A 22,490-nucleotide genomic window follows, 5' to 3' on the forward strand; every position below is an offset into this window, starting at 1 on the left:
ATTTTCTGTCCCTTAGTCTTACTGACCCATAGGGAAAAGACGCTGAGAAAGGACTTTCTCACCCACAGTATGACAAACCTCACAGAGATCTGATGATATCCAAGAGGCCTCACTGTTTCTTGATACCTCTAGTAATTGCAGTGGAAATAGGAAAACCTTGCCATCTCTGGCAAAACGTGTTGGAAAGATACAGATGTAGGTAAAAGAAGAGCCATTTATACCTCAATGCTTATAGCAGCAATGGCCACAGTCGACAAACTGTGTAAGGAACCAAGATGCCCTTCAACAGATGGATGGATAAGGCAGATGTAGTCCATATACACTATGGAGTATTATGGCTTCATCAGAAAGGACGAATACCCAACATTTGTAGCAAGATGGATGGGACTGGAGGACATTATGCTGAGTGAAATAAGACAAACAGAGAGAGTCAATTATCATATGGTTTCACTTATTTGTGGAACATAACAAGTGACATGGTAGACAAGGGGAGATGGAAAGGTGAAGGAAGTTGAGGGGAAATAGAACGGACGGTAAACTATGAGAGACTATGGACTCTGAAAATCAAACTGAGGGTTTTGAAGGGGCGGGGGTTGGGTGGTTGGGTGAACCAGGTGGTGGGTATGAGAGAGAGCACAGATAAATGGAGCATGGGGTGTGGTTCAAAAACAATGAATACTGTTATGTTGAAAATAAATTAAAAATAAAAAAAAGAATTAAGTGTTACGAGAAACACACAGTCAACACACACACACACACACACACAAACATACACACACACACACACACACAAAGAGAAAAGACACTCAAAAGATGGGGAAGAAGTGAGGAATCCCACTATTGGAAGCAAACCCACAAAAAATACTATAAGTGGAAAGGCAAAGAGAATCCAAGTCAGAAACCAACCAAAATGAAAAAGTTAACTACTTACCCACCAATAATTAGTTAATGTATTCAGGACTAAATTATCCTATCTCTATAAACCAATTGTTGGAAAGATGAAAATTAAAAAAAAAAAAAAAAGGAACAAAATAGGCAAAATGGTCAACAAGAAAACAACAAAAACAATACAAGTTTGATCTTCTGTTGCCCATAAGAGATTTCCTTCTACTATAAAGACACATATAGCTTGAAAGTGAAGGAATTGGGAAGACATAGGTTATGCAGCTGGCAAAGAGAAGAGAGCCAAAGTGATTGTGCCTATGGCAGATAGAGAGATTTTATGCCTTTGAGAGAAAAAAAGATTACTGGAAGGTGTTTTGTCTTGATGCAGCATTCAAACATCAGAAACTTGGAAGAATTGCCAACATATACACCACCATCATGGATGTATGTAAAAGTTGGAAGCATATAAACAAAAAGGAAAGGAGATGGGGACCTCAATACAATATTGTTGGAGACAATGACATCCACTTTCAGCCCAAGACAGATCATCCAGTTGGAAAGGTGGTAAGAAAAAACAGACGTCATCATGGGCTCTCTAAATCACCTGAGCTTTGGGGATACATCCATAAGATTGTGTCTCTGAGGACCATAAGAGAAGTTCTTTCCAAGGGCAGATGAAACATTGTCTATCAGAAATCCTGTGCCAGAGTCCAAATCCAGTGGTAATTAATAGAAAATAATTTAATCCTATCTTGTAACTTATGACCACAAAGATATGAAAATGGAAAAAATCGCTTATGAATCGAAAACACAGCCAGACACTAACACTAATAGGTGGAAAACACAACACACTCCCGAACTAGCAATGAGTAAAGGAAGGACAAGCAAAAGAAAAATCAGAAAGTACCTTGAACACAGGAAAGTAAAGAAACTTATGGAATGATTTCAAAACTTTTTATGGGGGAAAGGATATAGGGCTAAATGTGTTTATTTCCAAAAATTAAAAAAAAAAAAAACCGCTGGAAGAAAAAGCAACCAAAACAATGGCATAAGGAATCAGAAAAAGATGAAAAGAACTCCAAACTGAACAGAAAAAAAAAATGAAATAATGTATACGATCATTGAAATAAAAGAAATACATACAAACCAATAGATAAAAATCAGGAGAACTCACACATCAGTCTGAAAACTTTAACAAACTGGAGGAGACGTTACATAGATTAAACATGGAGACAAACATATCATTGAAAGTAGGAGACCATATGACAACTTATAGAGAGGAAAAAAATAACCTAAAAGACCCCTCTACACATTATGCCACCAAATCCAAGAACTGTGAGAAAAGGATAAATTTCAAGATACATAGCAATTCCCAAGATTAGGTAGGAAACACTATAAAATCTGAGCTCTCTAGTAGTGACTAAAGCGTTTGAAGCAGTAATCAAACACATCCCAACAAAAGAAGGTCAGATCCAAATCATTTTCCTGGTCAACACTTCTAGACATTTCATGGAGTCAATGTCGTTTCTTCTCATCGATTTCAAAAATGGAGGAGGCAGGTAGAATCTAGTTTACAAGTATAAAGACCCAATAAAGATAAGGACATTATAGGAAACATAGTCCATGAGAATTTAATAAGTAAAGATAATAAAATATAATTCTTTCCTTTTCTCTCAGTTTCTTCATCTGGTTTTGAAAGGGTCAGATTGTTTTTCTTTTAATTGTTTTGTTTTGATGGGGAAGGCAGCCTATCATCTATCATCCGTTTTTCATGGAGTATTCATGGATGTTTTAGTTCCATGTATGACCTAATGCTCCTCCCAATATGTGCCACAACTCCTCAACACCCATTAGCCAGTTCTTTCATTCCTTGCATGTCTCTCTTTTCTATAACCTCAGCTTGGTTCTCAGAGTCCTAAGTCACTCCTGGTTTGTCTCCTCTGACTTCTTCCCTTCAGTTTTCCCTTCCTTTACTAAGGGCCATAGTATTCCTCCTGGGGCACATATGAGAGAAGCCATATGATATTTCCTTTTGTTTGCTTGCCTTTTTCATTTCGCATAACCCAGTCCTGTGGAATTTCTGTCAATGCAAGTACCAGGGGTTCCTCCTCCCTTATGCCTGAGGAATACTCTATTGCCAAGATGGATCACACCTTCTTTATCCACTACTCTTTGCAAGGGCATTGCTGCTCAATCCACAGTTCTGTTTGAGGGTAGATTGCAGGCCATTGATATCAGCCGTTCCTTTTCCTCTGATTAAAGATACTTGATCAACATGTCTATACACATTACCACAGCAGGTAGAGTTAACTAAAGATGACAAGGAGTGCTGTCCAGGGCTTTTCCTTAAAGGTTAGCTCTGATACAGATTGTCACTATCCTTGAAGCTTTGCAAAGGTGTTTAACGTAAAGCCAGGTAGACAGAGCCCAAATCCCTAATGTCTAGTGTATCAGAACACTAGGAGATGAGGACACAGACAGCACAATATATCCATGAAATAATATTTTTCCTTGAAAAGGGACTTTCCATTTCTTAATCATACCTGACCCATAAGGAAGAGATGCTGATAAAGGACACTCACCCACAGGATGACAAAAGGTATCATGGAGAGTGTCACTCGTTTACAAAGCCTTTACAAAGGTATTTAAGTCAATACCAGATAGACAGAGCCCTAATCTCTTCTAACTCCTGTTTCAGATGACTGGAAATGAGGACACAGACAGCACAATGCATCCGTGCCCTAACATTTTGCCTTGAAAAGGGACTTTCCATCCCTTAGTCTTCCCTGATCCATAAGGAAAAGACACGGAGAAAGGAGTCTCTTACACATGGGGTGACAATCCTCACAGAGAGTTGATGATACCTAAGAGGCCTCACTGTTTCTTGAGATCTCTAAAAATTGCAGTGGAAATAGGAAAACCTTGCAGTCTCTGGAGAAATGTTGGCCTAAAGGATGGTATACTAAAGTTATTTTATTTCTCTTTGTCTAGAAAGAGGAGGTGGGAAATTAGCACAGGAGAAAACCTGAGTTCTTGATTAGGGTAAGAGGGCTCTTTTTATGTCCTTCCCAGGGCTTCCTACCCAAAGCTATAGGACTCAATGGTCATAATAGAGGACTGCAGCTTCAGTGAAGTCAACTTCTGTGATGTCACCAAGGTTTGAAGTAATAGCAACCACTCATCCCCAACCCACGCCTGATCACTATTCTTGGCTGGAGTATTCATGGGTGGGCCAAGAGTATTCCAAGCCCTGGCAAAGCGCTGGAGCCACCTGGGTCTCTCAACAAGGCAGTAGTGAAGTGAGTCGGTGTCACGTTCTCCATGGCCGAATTCTTAGCCTTTAGTCTTGACTATCAGCACCAGCCCTCTGGACTCCGGAGAAAGGCAAGAGTCCACCACTTCATCTTACCCATGTTAGGTCAAGAAAGAATCAGGTGTCAATGACTCAGGGGAGGCACTCCACATCCCACACAGGTCTATGGTCCTCCAACCCAATCAGGGCACTACTGACCAGGAAAAGTGCCACCAAGGAAATCTCTCAGAGAACACCCACAACCATCCCAAAGACATGTCTGGAGTCCTCAACAGTGAGGACATGAGTAACCCTAGCCTCCAGACACCTTTTCAAAACGGAATCCCAATCTTCAAAAGTGATCAAGCATCAAAGGCAGACCTTACACCCAAGAACCAGAGGCCCAGGATGAACTAAAGTACTTGGAGTATCCCCACAGGGTAGTGCAGCTACCCTCTGTGGAACTGAATGGAGATATGGCAGCACAAGCCTGCCTTAAAACTCTCATGATCATTGTTTCATGCAAAAGCCAAACACTGTCCCTTGCGGAAGATGAGCATGTTCTAATGGAACCAGGAGAGGATGAACAATGTGAAAACAAAGGGCCACTACAGAGGGACAGACAGCGGGAGCTACAGGTTGGTGAGGAGATACAGGAAGACAAAGAAGAACAGAATGAGCAAGAGAGCTCAGATCGAAGGTCTGGAATTTCAGGATGGTGAGAGGTGCTCTGTACCTGGCTGAATTCCATAGGGACCTAAATCCAAATTAAATAAACCATCCTCTGGCCCCAATCAACCCTTGTACACTGTTTTGTTATTGTTTGTTTGTTTGTTTTTGTTTTTGTGAAAATATGGACATGCACGTATTTGACAGAGACAGGGAGAGAACAGTCAGGGGATGGAGCTGGAGAGGGAGATGCAGACTTGCCCCTGAGCAGGGAACCTTAGACCAGAGTCGATGCCATGGGCCTTGATCATGAGTTGAACTGAAGTCTGCGTCTGTACTGATGGACACCCACAGGACCCAATATTTTTCTTCTTAATATGTCCTATTTCTAGACAAGAACCACTGTTCTATCATTGTTCAGAAATGCAGGGGATACACATTTTGGGTTGGGCTGTTGTTGCTTGCTCTATCTGACCTGCTTCTAGAGCTGGTGTAGCTTGTCATCTTGAAGTCAGTGTCTTGCCTATGGACACACAATTCTCCCACACATATTTGGGTAAAGAGAATTCCTCCCTTGCTATCTTTTGCATGGGGAATGACACTATGTCTTGTGTTCCACTGCTTCTGTTGGCGTAGATGGGACAGCTCTGTGCCTCTGAATCTGGATCTCTGTTTCTGCTCCCAGATGAGGGAAATTTTCAGATCTGATTTATATTAGAAATTTTCAGCACTTTTTTTCCCTCTCACTCCTATTTCTCCTACAATAGGCACCTATTTCCATTCCTTGGGTTCAATGATTTGCCTAAGCTAATTGTCATTTTCCATAATTCTTCCTTATCTCTCTGGACTTGCTTTCTAGTTTTCCAGTATTTGTCTTCCAGATAACTAATTTGATCAGCTTCTGCCAGCTTCCTGGCCTTTGCACACAGTTTGCTTCCAATCTTTTTATCAGGGACTCCTTATATTATTTTAATCACTTTTATCTCTGTGGTTCGAGACTCCCTGATGTTTTCTGTGTTTTTCTGATGTACACAGAGTATCCTGGCTCCTGCTTTCAATCTTCCATCTGGAGTGTTACATGTAGACGTTTCACTTCAATTGCCTGGATATGATCATTTCTTGTTCTTTTTCCTCAACAGCCAGTGATTCTTCCATCTTTGCATTGGATCCAGGACTCTGTCTTCTCTCTTTATTAAAAAAAACTCATTGTATTTTCTACCCTGAGTGTAAATCCCTTAGGATGACGAGATCATGGAGTGCTGAAGGTCTGGCCCTTGAGGGAGCCTCGGATGTGTGGGCATACATGCCCTCTGCTGTTGTGTTGTGGATGTTCCCTGTTCTTGAGGCCAGTCATCCTCAGAGGCTCTCTTTTCCTGCCATTTGGAGTGTTTGGTGTTTGGGTTGAATATGGTGAGGTTTAGCTTGGCATTCCTGTGAAAGGAGTCCTTCAATGAACTCAACAGAATGAAGGGCTGTAGAATGCTGTGGTCAGGAGAAAGCATGTGGGCAGGGCTTTCTTCTAGTCCCCTACAGGAGAGTATGTTTTCCTGGAACAAAGCAACTTGAACTGAAGAAAACAGTCACCCTAGTGTTCCACAGTCAGGACTTCGTGTTTGCAGGTACAACAGCTAATGTCCTCAAGTCCTACCTTTGGCCAGTAGCTCCGTCTTTATGCTACTGGTGCTAGAGCCCCACATTTTGTGTGCCCCCATTGGGTCATCTTCCTGAACACTGCCTCTCACGATTACAGTGCCAGAACCATCATCTTCCCAGTGTCTCTTCTGGGATTGTATCCCATAATGGTTTCCTGGCTGTCTGCACTTGGTTGCTTGTTGTTCTCCTCTACAGGAGAAACACAGTGTTCTTTCCAGTGAATGTGTGCCACGCCTGCTGATCTGAAAACTCCAGACGCCAGACCCTTCTTTGGGAAGAACTCATGCCATTCAGACCCTCTGCTGGTCAGACCCAATGGCATTGGAAAACATGCTCCTTGTGGGTTCCCACTGTGCTCCACTCTTTTGTGCCTTTTTTTTTTTTTTTTGCATTGTCTCACTACCCTCTGAAGCACCACCCACCACGTCTCCCCTAAACCATGTCTCCAGGCTTCTCCCAAAGTCTCTGTGACTTCTTTTCTCTTTTGATGTGGAGTTTGCTTTGGAGGCTTCAGGTTTATTTCTGCCATGTAGCACTTGATGGGGTCATCCTCCAGTTGTGTTCCTGGCTGAAGACAAGCCTGGAGTTCCCAGACACTGCTACCATCTCACTGTTTTCCAAAAGCACTGCAGAATCTTACCCAGCCACAAGCATGAATGAATTCTTGCCAATTGCCTCATGTGGCAGAATTGTGGAAAGCATTGGGCTACGTCACATCTCTCAGTCTCAGAAAGACAAATAACATACAATTTCACTTTCTCATTGTAGTCAAGGAAAATGTGAAAAAGCAAAGGAAAATGGCACAAACAATATGACTCTAACAAAGCACCCTAAATTTAGTGTTTGTTTGAAGGCAGGTTAGTGAGAATGTGTGTTCATAAAAGGGGACTAAATGGGACATTCTTTGTAGGAAATGTGGCTGAAAGTGATGTAATGTGAGTTTTCAAGGCACATCAAATTAAATTGCTATCCATGAAAAACTGACTTCCTATCTCTTGAAATTTCTTTATAAGTGTTATGTGAAACACACACAGACAACACACACACACACACACACATAAGATACACAAAAGATGGGGAGGAAGTGAGGATTGGACAAAGGAATAAAACCCCAAAGAAAATACCATAAAGGGGAAAAGTACAGAGAATCCAAGTCAGAGAATAATGAAAATGAGAAAGTTAACTTCTCACCTATCGATAATTTGATAAAGCATTCAGGACTAAACTTTCCTATCCCTATGCCTTTTTAAAAAAAGGCAAAAATGGTCAACAAGAAAACAACAAAAACAAAACAAGCTTGACCTGATGTTGCCCATAAGAGATTCCCTTCGACTATAAAGATACACATAGTTTGAAAGTGAAGGAATTAGGAAGACATTGGTTATGCAAATGGACAGGAGAAGAGAGCCAAAGTGATGGTGCCTATGACAGATAGAGAGATTTTAGGCCTTTGAGAGACAAAAGATTACAGGAAGGTGTTTTGTCTTGATGCAGCATCCAAACATCAGAAACTTGGAAGAATTGCCAACAATTTGCCAACAATCAACGTTGGTGTATCTCAATGTTGGAAGCATATTAACAGAAAGGAATGTGATGGGGAACGCATTCCAATATTGTTGGGGACTACGATAGCCACTTACAGCACAGGGCAGATCATCCAGAGGGAAAGGTGGTAAGAAATAACAGACGTCATCATGGGCTCTCTAGACCATCTGAGCTTGGGGGAAACATGCATTAGATTGGTCTCTGAGGACCATAAAAGAAGTTCTTTCCAAGGGCAGACCAAACATTGTCTATCAGAGATCCTCTACTGGAGTCCCGATCCAGTCGTAATTAATAGAAGATAATTCAAATGCTATCTTGTAACTTATGACCATGATAATATGAAAATGGAACAAATCACTTACGAATGGGAAACACAGCCAGACACTAATAGGTGGAAAACACAACACACTCCCGAAGTGGCAATGAGTCAGGGAAGGACAAGCAAAAGGAAAATCAGAAAGTACATTGAACAAAAGAAAGTATTTTCCGCTAAGGTCAGGAACACGGCAGGGATGTCCATTATCACCACTGCTATTCAACATCGTACTAGAGGTCCTAGCCTCAGCAATCAGACAACAAAAGGAAATTAAAGGCATCCAAATCGGCAAAGAAGAAGTCAAATTATCACTCTTCGCAGATGATATGATACTATATGTGGAAAACCCAAAAGACTCCACTCCAAAACTGCTAGAACTTATACAGGAATTCAGTAAAGTGTCAGGATATAAAATCAATGCACAGAAATCAGTTGCATTTCTCTACACCAACAGCAAGACAGAAGAAAGAGATATTAAGGAGTCCATCCCATTTACAATTGCATCCCAAACCATAAGATACCTAGGAATAAACCTAACCAAAGAGACACAGAATCTATACTCAGAAAACTATAAAGTACTCATGAAAGAAATTGAGGAAGACACAAAGAAATGGAAAAATGTGCCATGCTCCTGGATTGGAAGAATAAATATTGTGAAAATGTCTATGCTACCTAAAGCAATTTACACATTTAATGCAATTCCTATCAAAGTACCATCCATCTTTTTCAAAGAAATGGAACAAATAATTCTAAAATTTATATGGAACCAGAAAAGACCTCGAATAGCCAAAGGGATATTGAAAAAGAAAGCCAACGTTGGTGGCATCACAATTCCGGACTTCAGGCTCTATTACAAAGCTGTCATCATCAAGACAGCATGGTACTGGCACAAAAACAGACACATAGATCAATGGAACAGAATAGAGAGCCCAGAAATAGACCCTCAAATCTATGGTCAACTAATCTTTGACAAAGCAGGAAAGAATGTCCAATGGAAAAAAGACAGCCTTTTCAATAAATGGTGCTGGGAAAATTGGACAGCCACATGCAGAAAAATGAAATTGGACCATTTCCTTACACCACACACAAAAATAGACTCAAAATGGATGAAGGATCTCAATGTACGAAAGGAATCCATCAAAATCCTTGATGAGAACACGGGCAGCAACCTCTTCGACCTCTGCCACAGCAACATCTTCCTAGGAACAACGCAAAAGGCAAGGGAAGCAAGGGAAAAAATGAACTACTGGGATTTCATCAAAATCAAAAGCTTTTGCACAGCAAAGGAAACAGTTAACAAAATCAAAAGACAACTGACAGAATGGGAGAAGATATTTGCAAACGACATATCAGATAAAGGACTAGTGTCCAGAATCTATAAAGAACTTAGCAAACTCAACACCCAAAGAACAAATAATCCAATCAAGAAATGGGCAGAGGACATGAACAGACATTTCTGCAAAGAAGACATCCAGATGGCCAACAGACACATGAAAAAGTGCTCCATATCACTCGGCATCAGGGAAATACAAATCAAAACCACAATGAGATATCACCTCACACCAGTCAGAATGGCTAAAATCAACAAGTCAGGAAATGACAGATGCTGGCGAGGATGCGGAGAAAGGGGAACCCTCCTACACTGTTGGTGGGAATGCAAGCTGGTGCAGCCACTCTGGAAAACAGCATGGAGGTTCCTCAAAATGTTGAAAATAGAACTGCCCTATGACCCAGCAATTGCACTATTGGGTATTTACCCTAAAGATACAAACGTGGTGATCCAAAGGGGCACGTGCACCCGAATGTTTATAGCAGCAATGTCCACAATAGCCAAACTATGGAAAGAACCTAGATATCCATCAACAGATGAATGGATCAAGAAGATGTGGTATATATATACAATGGAATACTATGCAGCCATCAAAAGAAATGAAATCTTGCCATTTGCGACAACATGGATGGAACTAGAGCATATCATGCTTAGCGAAATAAGTCAAGCAGAGAAAGACAACTATCATATGATCTCCCTGATATGAGGAATTGGTGATGCAACATGGGGGCTTAAGTGGGTAGGAGAAGAATCAATGAAACAAGATGGGATTGGGAGGGAGACAAACCATAAGTGACTCTTAATCTCACAAAACAAACTGAGGGTTGCCGGGGGGAGGGGGTTTGGGAGAACGGGGTGGGATTATGGACATTGGGGAGGGTATGTGCTTTGGTGAGTGCTGTGAAGTGTGTAAACCTGGTAATTCACAGACCTGTACCCCTGGGGATAAAAATATATTTTTATAAAAAATAAAAAAAGTATAAAAAAAAAAGAAAAGAAAAATAAAAAGGAATAAACTGGATTAAACTAACCTAAAACTTTTTTAAAAATAAAAAATATAGAATGCAAAGGAATTTGTTTTTCTTTTGCAAGTGCATGTATCAAAAAATTCAGGTTATAAGGTTATTATGGAATTTGATATACTGGAAATCTCAGCGTGATGGTAACTAGGTTAAAAAATTATCTATATTTAAAAAAATGAACCAGAATGGTAGGAATGAGTTAAAAATTAAAGTAGTATCTATGAAGTAGTGGTGGTTGTTCTTTTGTAGTCTTTGTTTTTTTGTTGTTGTTTGTTTGTTTGTTTTTTCCTGGTTGGTTTTCTGAGGGATGGGCCTGCCACGGGGGTTTTTAGTCAATGAAATTTCCTGTGTTAAGTCCTTCCACCGCCCTCAATGGGGTAGGCTCTGAGAAAACTGTTTTTTTTTTTTTCAGGTTTTTGTTCTATGGAGGTTTTTATGTTTCTTCAATTATTTTACCCTCCTTGACCACTTTTGATGGTTTTTGGAGAATTAGAGTAAAGCAAACAGCACCCCAACCTCCCTCTCAGAATGGAACTTCAGTCTGCTCTATTCTGGGTGCTTCAGGTTTATATATATACCCCCTTACCCACTAGCATACCAGGTTTTGAGTTGCAGTCTCAGGGGATGCAGGATCTTCTGCTTGTACCTAAAAGCATGGCAGCGGTGGCTCTCTAGACAACTCCAGAATGCCAGAGAGGTTCTATACAGTGATCACACACTGAGATTTTTCACACTGGCCTAGGCTGGGAGTGCCTGGTTTTTCTGGGTCCAAGTGCACTGGGCTTGAGAGCACCTCTCTAAGTGGAGGGTGTGGGTTGCATGCATTTCAGATTCTGATAGCAGGGCACGGGTCTGAGAGCACAAGGCAGGGCCTTTGTACACCTCTCTTAGGGAAGTGTGAGGGGTTCGTGTGTCTCATGCTCTGTCAGAAAGTCTTGGCATTCTGCTGTCTGGTGAGGCTCCCAGCCCCTCACAAAAGACAGACACCATGCATTCTTGAGAGTGCTGGTGGCTCAGGGACCAAGACCTGGTTTCTCCACCTCACTATCTCTGGCTCAATGCTAGGGGATGGTGTCCTATGTCAGGAGACTTAAGACCCTGTCCTTATCCCTCCAATTCCCACAATTTGCCTTTGTGATCCTTTCCTCTTTTTGAGTGCTTTCAAACAGACTCCATGTTAATGCTGGTCTCCAGATGCAGAGCACTCATGTATTGGGGTACTACTTTCTGATATGACAGCTCTGGTGGCTCCCTCCCTGTCTTGTATATCTGTCAATATTAGTCTGATATTCCCACTCTGCATTACCTGTCCACTGGCGTCTTCTGACCTAGTAGATATCCAGACATGAATAATTCTGACCTCAGGCTGATTTCATGGGTGATCATAGTTTTTTGGTATGTCATCAGCTCACTTTAGGGTACAGGTTGAAACGGCACCTCCTCCTACTTCCCCACCATCTTCTCTCATCTCACACAACACTTAAAATGAAATTTCAAGAGATAGGTACCCAGTCTTTTTTTGTATCGCATTTCAATTTGATACACCTTGAAAACTCAAATTCCATCACTTTCAGCCATATTTCCTGCAAAGAATGTCTCATTTAGTCCTCTTTTATAAACACGTATTCTCAGTAGCCTGACTTCAAACAAACACAAAATTTTGTGTGGCTGGTTAGAGTCACATTGTTTGACACTTTCCTCTTGCTTTTTTACATGTCGATTGAATAATATGAGAAAGTGAAATAATACATCATTGGCATTTCTGAGACTGATAGATGTGACATAACCCAATGCTCTCCACAATTCTACATGAGGTAAGTGGCAAGAATTCATTCTTGCTTATGTGTCAGTAAGATTCTGCTGTGCCTTTGGAGTACAGTGAGATGGTAGTAGTGTCTAGGGACTCCAGTCTTATCTTCAGACTTGAACACAACTGGAAGATTAAAATATCAACTGCAACTTGGTGGAAATTGACCAAAAGATTACAAATAATACTCCAGAGCAAAAGAGAAAAAAATTTGCAGAGACTCTGGGAGAAGATTGGAGACATGGCTTAGAGAGACTTGGGCGGTTGGTCATTCCAAAGGTAGTGAGCCAATGCAAAATAAAAAGGCACAAGAGAGAGGAGCACACTGGGAACCCACACAGAGCATGTAATCCAAAGCCATCACCTTTGACCAGCAGAGGGTCTGAATGGCACGAGTTCTTGCCAAAAAAAGTGTCTTGAGGCCTGGAGACTTCAGATCAGCAGGCTTGGCAGACATCAACTCGACCAGAACACTCAGTTTCTACTGCAGAGGATACCAACAAGCAACCAGGTGCTGACAGACTGGAAGACATCATAAGAGACAATACCAATAGAAACAGTGAGATGATGGTGGGTTCTGGCAGTGCATCCTTGAAACGCAATGTTCATTGTGATGACTACATGGGGGCAAAAGAAAATTTGCACTCTCGCCACAGCAGAATAAAGACTGAACTATTGGCCAAAGACAGGATGGTGAGGACATTAGCTGCCTAACTTCCAAACATGAAACCCCAACTGTGAAACATTGGGGGGATGCCTTCTTCAGTACATGTTGTGTAGTCCCAGGAAAACAAACTCTCCCATAGCAGACTAGAAGAAATCCCTGCCCCAGTGCTCTCCCCAGACGAAAATACTCTGCAGGCCTTTGATCTATTGAGTTGGTTGATCGTTTCCTTACATAGACACACCAAAGCCCAGCAAGCTAAACCTCAGCATATTCAGCCCAGGCACCAAACACACTAAACAGCAGGTAAGGAGAGCCTCTGCAGATTACTGGCCTCTAGGACACAGGATAGCCACAACACAACAGCAGAGGGCATGCATGCCACCCACACACTAGAGACTCAGTCAAGGGCCAGACCTTGGTCACTCCATGATCTCTGCTTCCTAAATAAATTACCCTCAGTCTAGAAAAGAGAATGCACTTTTTGAATACATATAAGAAGACAGAAACCTAGATCCAATGCAAAGATGGAAAAATCAATTGATGCCGAAGGGGGGGGGGAACAACAAGAAATAATCAGGGCCAAGCAATCGAAACCTGCTCATGTAACAGGACTGAGGGAGGAGGGAAAGCAGCAGCCAGGATGCTCACTTACATCAGATAACACAGAAGGTATCAGGGAATCTCAAACCTCAGAGATAAAGTGATTAAAAAATTAAATAACATATAGGGTCCCTGCTGAAAAGATGGATAGCATACTTGATGCAAAGGCCAGGAAGCTCACAGAAGCAGAGGATCAAATTAGTGACCTGGAAGACAAAACTGGAAAATAACGAAGCAAAGCCAAAGAGAGACGGAAGAATGATGGAACATGAAAATGAACGAAGGGAAATCATTGACTCCAAGGAATGGTAAGAGGTGCCTATTGTAGGAGAACTATGAGTGAGAGAATAAAGAAGGCCCAACATTTCTTTGAGAAATCAGAGCTGAAAATGTCCCTCATCTAGGAACAGAAACAGAGATCCAGATTCAGAGGGTCAGAGGACTCCCTTCACCACAAACAGAAGCAGATAAACATAAGACATAGTGTCATACACCCTTCCAGACCTACCAAGGGAGGAGATATCCTTACCGAAATATGCGTGGGAGAGTAGTTTGGCCATAGCCAAGTCACTGACTTCAAGACGAAAAGCTATACCAGCTCCAAAAACAGGTGGTATAGAGCAAGCAATACCAGCCCAAGCCAAAATCCATATCCCCTGCATTTCTGAACAATGACAGAGCAGTGGGTCTTGTCTAGAAATCTGAGCTGAAGAAGACAAAGATCATGTCCCGAGGTGTGTCCCTCAGTTCAGAGGCGGCCTTCAGCTAAGCTCATGATCTCAGGGTCATGGCATTGACTCTGTTCTCAGGTTCTCTGCTCAGGGGCAAGTCTGTATCCCCTTTCCAGTTCCACCCCTTGAATGTGATCTTTCTATCTCTCTCTCAAGTACATGAATGTTCATCATTAACTAAAAAAACAGAAATAGAAACAATACCAGCTTTCAATGATTTACTGGGGCCAGAGGATGGTTTATTTATTTCAGACCTATGTCCCTTTGGAATGCAACCACGTACAGAAAACTCCCACCATCCTAAAATGCCCGACATTCGCTCTATGCTCCCTGTTCATTTTCCTCTCCTTTGTCTTACTGGATCTCCTCACCAACTTGTAGCATCCGCTGTCTGTCCCGCTGTAATGGCTCGTTGTTGTCACATTGTTCGTCCTCTCCTGGCTCCATTAGAACATGCCCATTTTTCTTTAGAGGCACTGTTTGGTTATCACATGAAGCCATTTTGGGACAGTAATGAGAGGGTTAATGCTGTCTTCTGCTGCCATATCTGCATTCAGTTCCTCAGAGGTAGCTGCACCACCCTGTGGGAATGCTCAAGGTTCTTCAACATTCAAATCCTCTTCAATGTATCCTTTTGGAGATACACGTTTTCATCTGGAATCAGGCAAGAGTGTCTTTCAGATGGCTTCACTTGTGCTGTAGGTCTCTTTCAACATGCTCTATACTAGCTCCTGTAGACTCCAAGTACATGAGTCTGTCCTGGGCCTCAGGTTTTAGGGTGTAAGGTCTGCCTTTGGTGCTTGGTCACTTCTGAAGATTGGTAAGCCATTTTGGCACGATTTCTGGAGACACAGATGTACTCATGTCCTTGCTGTTGAAGATTCCAGACATAACTTTCGCAAAGTTGCGGTTTCGTTGTGAGGTTTTGTTGGGTGGCCTTTCCCTAGTCAGAACTGCCCTGATTGGATAAGAGGATCATACATATGTGTGGGACATGTAGTTCCTCCCCTGAGTCTTTGTTTCAAGCTGATTCTTTCTTGCTCTTTCGTGGGTAAGATGGAATGGTGGTTTCTTGCCTTTCTCTGGTGTCCAGATGGCTGGTGCAGACTGTCACGACCATAGACTATGAATTCCACCATTGAGAAGGTGACACCGACTCGCTTCACAAACTGCCTTGGTGAGAGACCCAGGTGCTACAGCGGTTTGGGGTGATTTGGGATCATCTTGGCCGACCCATGACTACTCCAGCCAAGTGTAGATCAGGCGTGTTTTGGGGAGAAATGGTTGCTATGACTCCAAAGCCAATGCTTTGTGACATCACAAAAGATGGATTCACTGAAACAGCAGTCCCTCTCCCATGACGTTTGAGTTCTGTACCTTTAGGTAGGATGCCCCAAGAAGGAGGAAAAAGAACCCTCTGAGCTCTGAGTTAAGGACTCAGGTTGTCTTGTGTTAATTTCCCACTTCCCTTTTATAGACAAAGAGGAAAGAGAATGATGTTGGGTATACCATACTTTAGGTAAACATTTCCCCAGAGATGGAAATGTTTTTCTATTTCCACTTCAATATCTGGAGATCTTAGTAAACAAGGAGGCCTCTTAGGTATCATCAGCTCTCTGTGGGGTTTGTCATCCTGTGGGTGAGAGAGTCTTTTCTCAGCATCTTCTACCTATGGGTCAGTGATGAATAAGGGAAAGAAATTCCCTTTTCAAGGAAATATATTAGCGCATGGATATATTGTGCTGTCTGTGTTTTCATTTCCTACTGTCCTGAAACACTAATCACAAGGGATTAGGGCTCTGTCTAGCTGCTTTTACCTTAAATACCTTTGCAAAGCACTCAAGGAGAGTGACATTCTCCATGATAGCTAACACTGAAGGAAGAACCCTGGACAGCAACCCTTGTCATATTTAATTAACTCTACCTGCTGCAGTAATGGGTATAGACATGTTGACCAAGCTCTTCAATCAGAGGAAAAGAAACGGCATACACCGATGGCCTGCAATGCCCACTGGAGCAGAATTGTGGATTGACCTGCAATGCCCTTACAAAGACTAGTGGATAATGAAGGTGTGGTCCATATTGGCAACATAATATTCCTAGGCCATCAGGGAGGACGAACTTGCATTGGCATGAATGTCACATGACTGGGTGATACGAAATGAAAGAGGCAAGCAGACAAAGGAAACATCATATAGCTTCCCTCCTATGTGCCCCAGGAGGAATACCATAGCCCTTAGTAGATGTAATGGAAAAATAAAGGTGAAGAACTTAGGTAAGTAGACAATCCAGGAGTGACTCAAGACTCTGAGAACCAAGTTGAGGTTTACAAAAAAGAGAGACATGCAGGAAATGTGGGAACTGGCTTGGGTGTTGAGGAGTTGTGTCATATCTTAGGATGAACACTAGGTCGCATATGGAACTAAAGCCACAGCACATGCTCTGTCAAAAATGTATGATGGGTGATAGGCTGTCTTCCTCAACATAATAAAAACTCCCTGCCTCCTCCATTTCTGGAATCAATTAGAAGAAATGACATTGTCTTCATTAAATGTCTAGAAGTGTTGACCAGGAAAATGATTTGGATCTGCCCTCCTGTGTGAGGCAAGCTGTTTGATTATGCATCAAATTCTTTAGTTATTAGTAGAGAGCTCAGATTTATAGGGTTCTTTACCTAATCTTGGGAGTTGATATGTGTCTTGAAATTTATTCTTTTCTCTCAGTTCTTGGATTTGGTGGCATAATTTTGTAGAGGGGTCTTATAGGTTTTTTTTTTCCCCTTTCTATAAGATGTCATGTGGTTTCATACTTTCAGCTGTATGCTTGTCTCACTGTTTTTTAATTTATTTCTATTTATTTTAGCACAAAAATATTCATTATTTTTTCACCACACCCAGTGCTCCATGCAATCTGTGCCCTCTATAATACTCACAACCTGGTACCCCAACCTCCCACTCCCCCGCCACTTCAAACCCCTCAGATTGTTTTTAGAGTCTATAGTCTCTCATGGTTCACCTCCCCTTCCAATTTCCCCCAACTCCCTTCTCCTCTCTAACTACCCATGTCCTCCATGCTTTTTGTTATGCTCCACAAATAAGTTAAACCATATGATAATTGACTCTCTCTGCTTGACTTATTTCATTCAGCATAATCTCTTCCAGTCCCATCCATGTTGCTACAAGAGTTAGGTATACGTCCTTTGTGATGGAGGCATACTACTCTATAGTGTATATGGACCACATCTTCCTTATCCATTCTTCTGTTAAAGGGCATCTTGGTTATTTCCACAGTTTGGCGACCGTGGCCATTGCTGCTATATACATTGATGTCCAGATGGCCCTTCTTTTCACTACAACTGTATCTTTGGGTTAAATACCCAGGAGTGCAATTGCAGGGTAATAGGGAAGTTCTATTTTTAATTTCTTGAGGAAATATCCACAGTGTGTCCCTGTTTTATCCAGGTAATGGCTCCTCCAGTTTGTCAATTTTTCAAAACTGCTGTGTGAGTTCTCCTGATTTTTTCCTATTAGATTGTTTGTATTTCTTTTATTTCGATGATCCTATGTATTATTTCGGTTTGTTTTTCTGTTAACGATGGAGTTTATTTCTTCTTTATTTAGTTCCTTATGGAATCATATTAGGTTAATTTTTTCGGTGTTTTTAATTTTTGGAAATACATGCATTTAACCCTATATTTTTTTCCGATAAAATTTGTTGACATTATCCCAAAAGTTTCTTTACTTTCTTTTGTTAAAGGTACTTTCTGATTTTATTTCTTTGATTCATTGCTAGCTAGGGAGTGCGTTGGGTTTTCCACCTATTAATTTCTGCTTATGTTTCCCTTTTGTTAGTGATTTTTTTCTGTTTTCATACTTTTGTGGTTATAAGTACACCTAATAGGAATTAAATTCTCTTCTATTAATTAAGACTGGCATTGGACTCCAGCACAGGATCTGAGATAGACAATACTATGTCAGTTTTTGGAAAGAACTTATCTTGTCTTCCTCAGAGACAATATCTTATGTATGTTTCCCTAAAGCTCAGGCGGTCCAGAGAGCCCATGATGACGTCTGTTATTACTTATCACCATTCCATCTGGATTATCTGTCCTGTGCTGAATGTGGATATCGTAGTCCCTAACAATATTGGAATGTGCTGACCATCTCCCTTCTTTTCTGTTAATATGCTTCCAAAATTTAGATACACCCATGTTGGTGGCGTGTATGTTGGCAATTCATCCAAGTTTCTGGTGTTTTGATGCTCTAACAAGACAGAACACCTTCCGGTAATCTTTTGTCTCTCAAAGGCATAAAATCTCTCTATCTGCCATAGAGACAATCACTTCGGCTCTCTTCTCCTTGTCAATTGCATAACCAATTTCTTCTAATTCCCTCACTTTCAAGTTATGTGTTTCATTATATTCGAAAGAAATCTCCTATAGGCAATTGATGTTCGAACTCCTTTTTTTTTTTTTTCTTTTTCCGAACTCGTTTTAAGTTTCTTTTCTTGTTGAACATTTTTGACTTTGGTTATTTAATTTTCTTCCAGTCCAACAATATGCTTTTAGTCATAGGAGACTTATTACTGAAATTTTGAACTTATTATTGATAGGTAAAAAGTTAACTTTCTCATATTGGTTGGTTTCTGACTTGGATTTTCTTTGCCTTTCCCCTTTATGGTACTTTCTTTCAAGATTGCTTCCTTTGGTGTGATTCCTCACTTCCTTCCCATCTTTTGTGTGTCTTATCTCTGTGTTTCTGTGTGTGTGTGTGTGTGTGTGTGTGTCTGTGTGTGTGTGTGTGTGTGATTTTTGACTGTGTGTTTCACATAACACTTATTGTTTTTTCATTTTTTATTTATTATCTGCATAAGAGTATTCATTGTTTTAGGACCACATGCTGTGCTCCAGAAATCCATGCTATCTTTCATATCCACCACCTGGCTCCCCCACCGTCCAATCCCAGCCCCTTCAAAACCATAAGATTGATTTTCAGAGTACATAGTCTCTCATGATTGAACTCCCCTTCCAATTTCCCTCAACTCCCTTCAACTCTCCATCTCTCCTTGTCTTCCATGATATTTATTATGCTCCACAAAAAAGTGTAACCATATGATAATTGAATCTCTCTGCTTGACTTTTTTCACTCAGCATAATCTCTTCCATTCCCATCCATGTTGCTACAAAAGTTGGGTATTCATCATTTCTGATGGAGGCATCATACTCCATAGTGTATATGGACCACATCTTCCTTATCCATTCATAAGTTCAAGGGCATCTTGGTTCTTTCCACAGTTTGGCGACAATTGTCATGGCTGCCATAAACATTAGGTACAGATGGCCCTTCTTTTTACTACATCTGTATCTTTAGGGTAAAGACTCAGTAGTGTAATGGCAGAGTCATAGGGAAGCTCTATTTTTAATTTCTTGAGGAATCTCCACATTGTTCTCCAAGAGGCTGAGCCAACAGTGGAAGAGGTTCCCCTTTCTTCACATCCCCTCCAACACATGTTGTTTCCTGTCTTGCTAATCTTGGCCATTATAACTGGTGTAAGGTGGTGTAAGGTGGTATCTTATAGATTCATGTGAATCTCCCTGATGGCTTGTAATGATGAATATTTTTTCTTTTGTCTGATAACCATTTGTATGTCTTCAGTGGAGAAGTGCCTGTTCATATATTCTGTCCATTTTTTATATGATTGTCTGTTTTGCCTGTATGGAGTTTGAGGAGTTCTTTATAGATCCTGGATATCAACCTTTTGTCTGTACTGTCATTTGCAAATATCTTCTCCCAAACCGTGGGTTGTCTCTTTGTTTTTTTTGACTGTTTCCTTTGCTGTGGAGAAGCTTTTGATTTTGATGAAGTCCCAAAACTTTATTTTCACTTTTGTTTCATTTGCCTTTGGAGATATATCTTTTTTTTTCTTTTATTTTTTTAATAAATTAATTTATTTATTTTCAGAAAAACAGTATTCATTATTTTTTCACCTCACCCAGTGCTCCATGCAATCCGTGCCCTCTGTAATACCCACCACCTGGTACCACGATCTCACACACCCCTGCTACTTCAAACCCCTCAGTTTGTTTTTCAGAGTCTATAGTCTCTCATGATTCACCCCCCCTTCCAATTTTCCCCAACTCCCTTCTTCTCTCTAACACCCCTAGTCCTCCATGATATTTGTTATTCCCCCAAAATAAGTGAAACCATATTATAATTGACTCTCTCTGCTTGACTTATTTCACTCAGCATAATTTCTTCTAACCCCGTCCATATTGCTACAAAAGTTGGGTATTCATCCTTTCTGGTGGAGGAATAATCTCCAGAGTGTAATGGACCACATCATCCTTATTCATTCGTCTGTTGAAGGGCATCTTGGTTCTTTCCATAGTTTGGCGACCGTGGCCATTGCTGCTATAAACATTGGGGGACAGATGGCCCTTCTTTTCATGACATTGGTATGTTTGGGGTAAATACCCAGAAGTACAATTGCAGGGTCATAGGGAAGTTCTATATTTAATTTCTTGAGGAATCTCCCCACTGTTCTCCAAAGAGGCTGCACCAACTTTCATTCCCACCAACAGTGGAAGAGGGTTACGCTTTCCCCACATCCTCTCCAACACATGGTGATTCCTGTTTCGTTAATTTTGGCCATTCTAACTGGTGTAAGGTGATATCTCAATGTAGCTTTAATTTGAATCTTTCTGAGAGCTAGTGATGATGAACATCTTTTCATGTGTCTGATAGCCATTTGTATGTCTTCATTGGAGAAGTGTCTGTTCATATCATCTGCCCATTTTATGATATGTTTGCCTGTTTCATGTGTGTTGAGTTTAAGGTGTTCATTATAGATCCTGGATATCCCCCTTTTGTTTGTACTGTCATTTGCAAATATCTTCTCCCATTCCGTGGGTTGTCTTTTTGTTTTGTTGACTGTTTCCTTTGCTGTGCAAAAGCTTTTGATTTTGATGAAGTCCCAAAGGTTTATTTTTTATTTTATTTCCTTTGCCTTTGGAAACATATCTTGAAAGAAGTTGCTGTGGCTGATATAGAAGAGATTACTGCCTATGTTCTCCTTTAGGATTCTGGTGGATTCCTGTCTCACATGGAGGTCTTTTATCAATTTTGAGTTTATCTTTGTGTACGGTGTAAGAGAATGGTTGAGTTTCATTATTCTACATATAGCTGTCCAGTTTTCCCAGCACCATATATTGAAGAGACTGTCTTTTTTCCATTGTATATTTTTTCCTGTTTTGTCAAAGATTAATTGACCATAGAGTTGATGGTCCATAACTAGACACTCTACTCTGTTCCACTGGTCTATATGTTGGTTTTTATGCCAGTACCTTCCTGTGTTAGTGATCACAGCTTTGTAATAAAGCTTGAAATCAGGTAACCTAATGCCCCAAGGTTTATTTTTGTTTTTCAACATATCCATAGCGATTCGGGGTCTCTTCTGATTCCCTAGAATTTTTTTTTAAATTATTATTTGCTCCAGCTCTTTTAAAAATACTGGTGGAAATTTGATTGGAATGAAATTAAGAGTATAGATTGCTCTAGGCAGCATAGACAATTTAACAATGTTTATTCTTCTGATCCAAGAGCACGGAATGATTTCACGTCATTTTGTTTCTTCTTCAATTTCTTTCATGAGTGTTCTGTAGTTCCTCGAGTACAGATCCTTTCCCTCTTTTCTTAGGTTTATTCTGAGGTATCTTATGGTTCTTGGTGCTATAGTAAATTGAATCGATTCTCTAATTTTCCTTTCTGTATTTTCATTGTTAGTGTATAAGAAAGCCACTGATTTCTGTACATTGACTTTGTATCCTGCCATGTTGGTGAACTGCTGTATGAGTTCTAGTAGTTTGGGGGTGGAGTCTTTGGGGTTATCCATATATAGAATCATGTTATCTGCGAAGAGAGAGAGTTTGAGTTCTTCATTGCCAATTTGGAATCATTTTATTCCTCTTTGTTTTC

The sequence above is a fragment of the Mustela lutreola genome, chromosome Y, assembly GCF_030435805.1.
Source record: "Mustela lutreola isolate mMusLut2 chromosome Y, mMusLut2.pri, whole genome shotgun sequence".
NCBI classification, from domain to species: Eukaryota; Metazoa; Chordata; class Mammalia; order Carnivora; family Mustelidae; genus Mustela; species Mustela lutreola.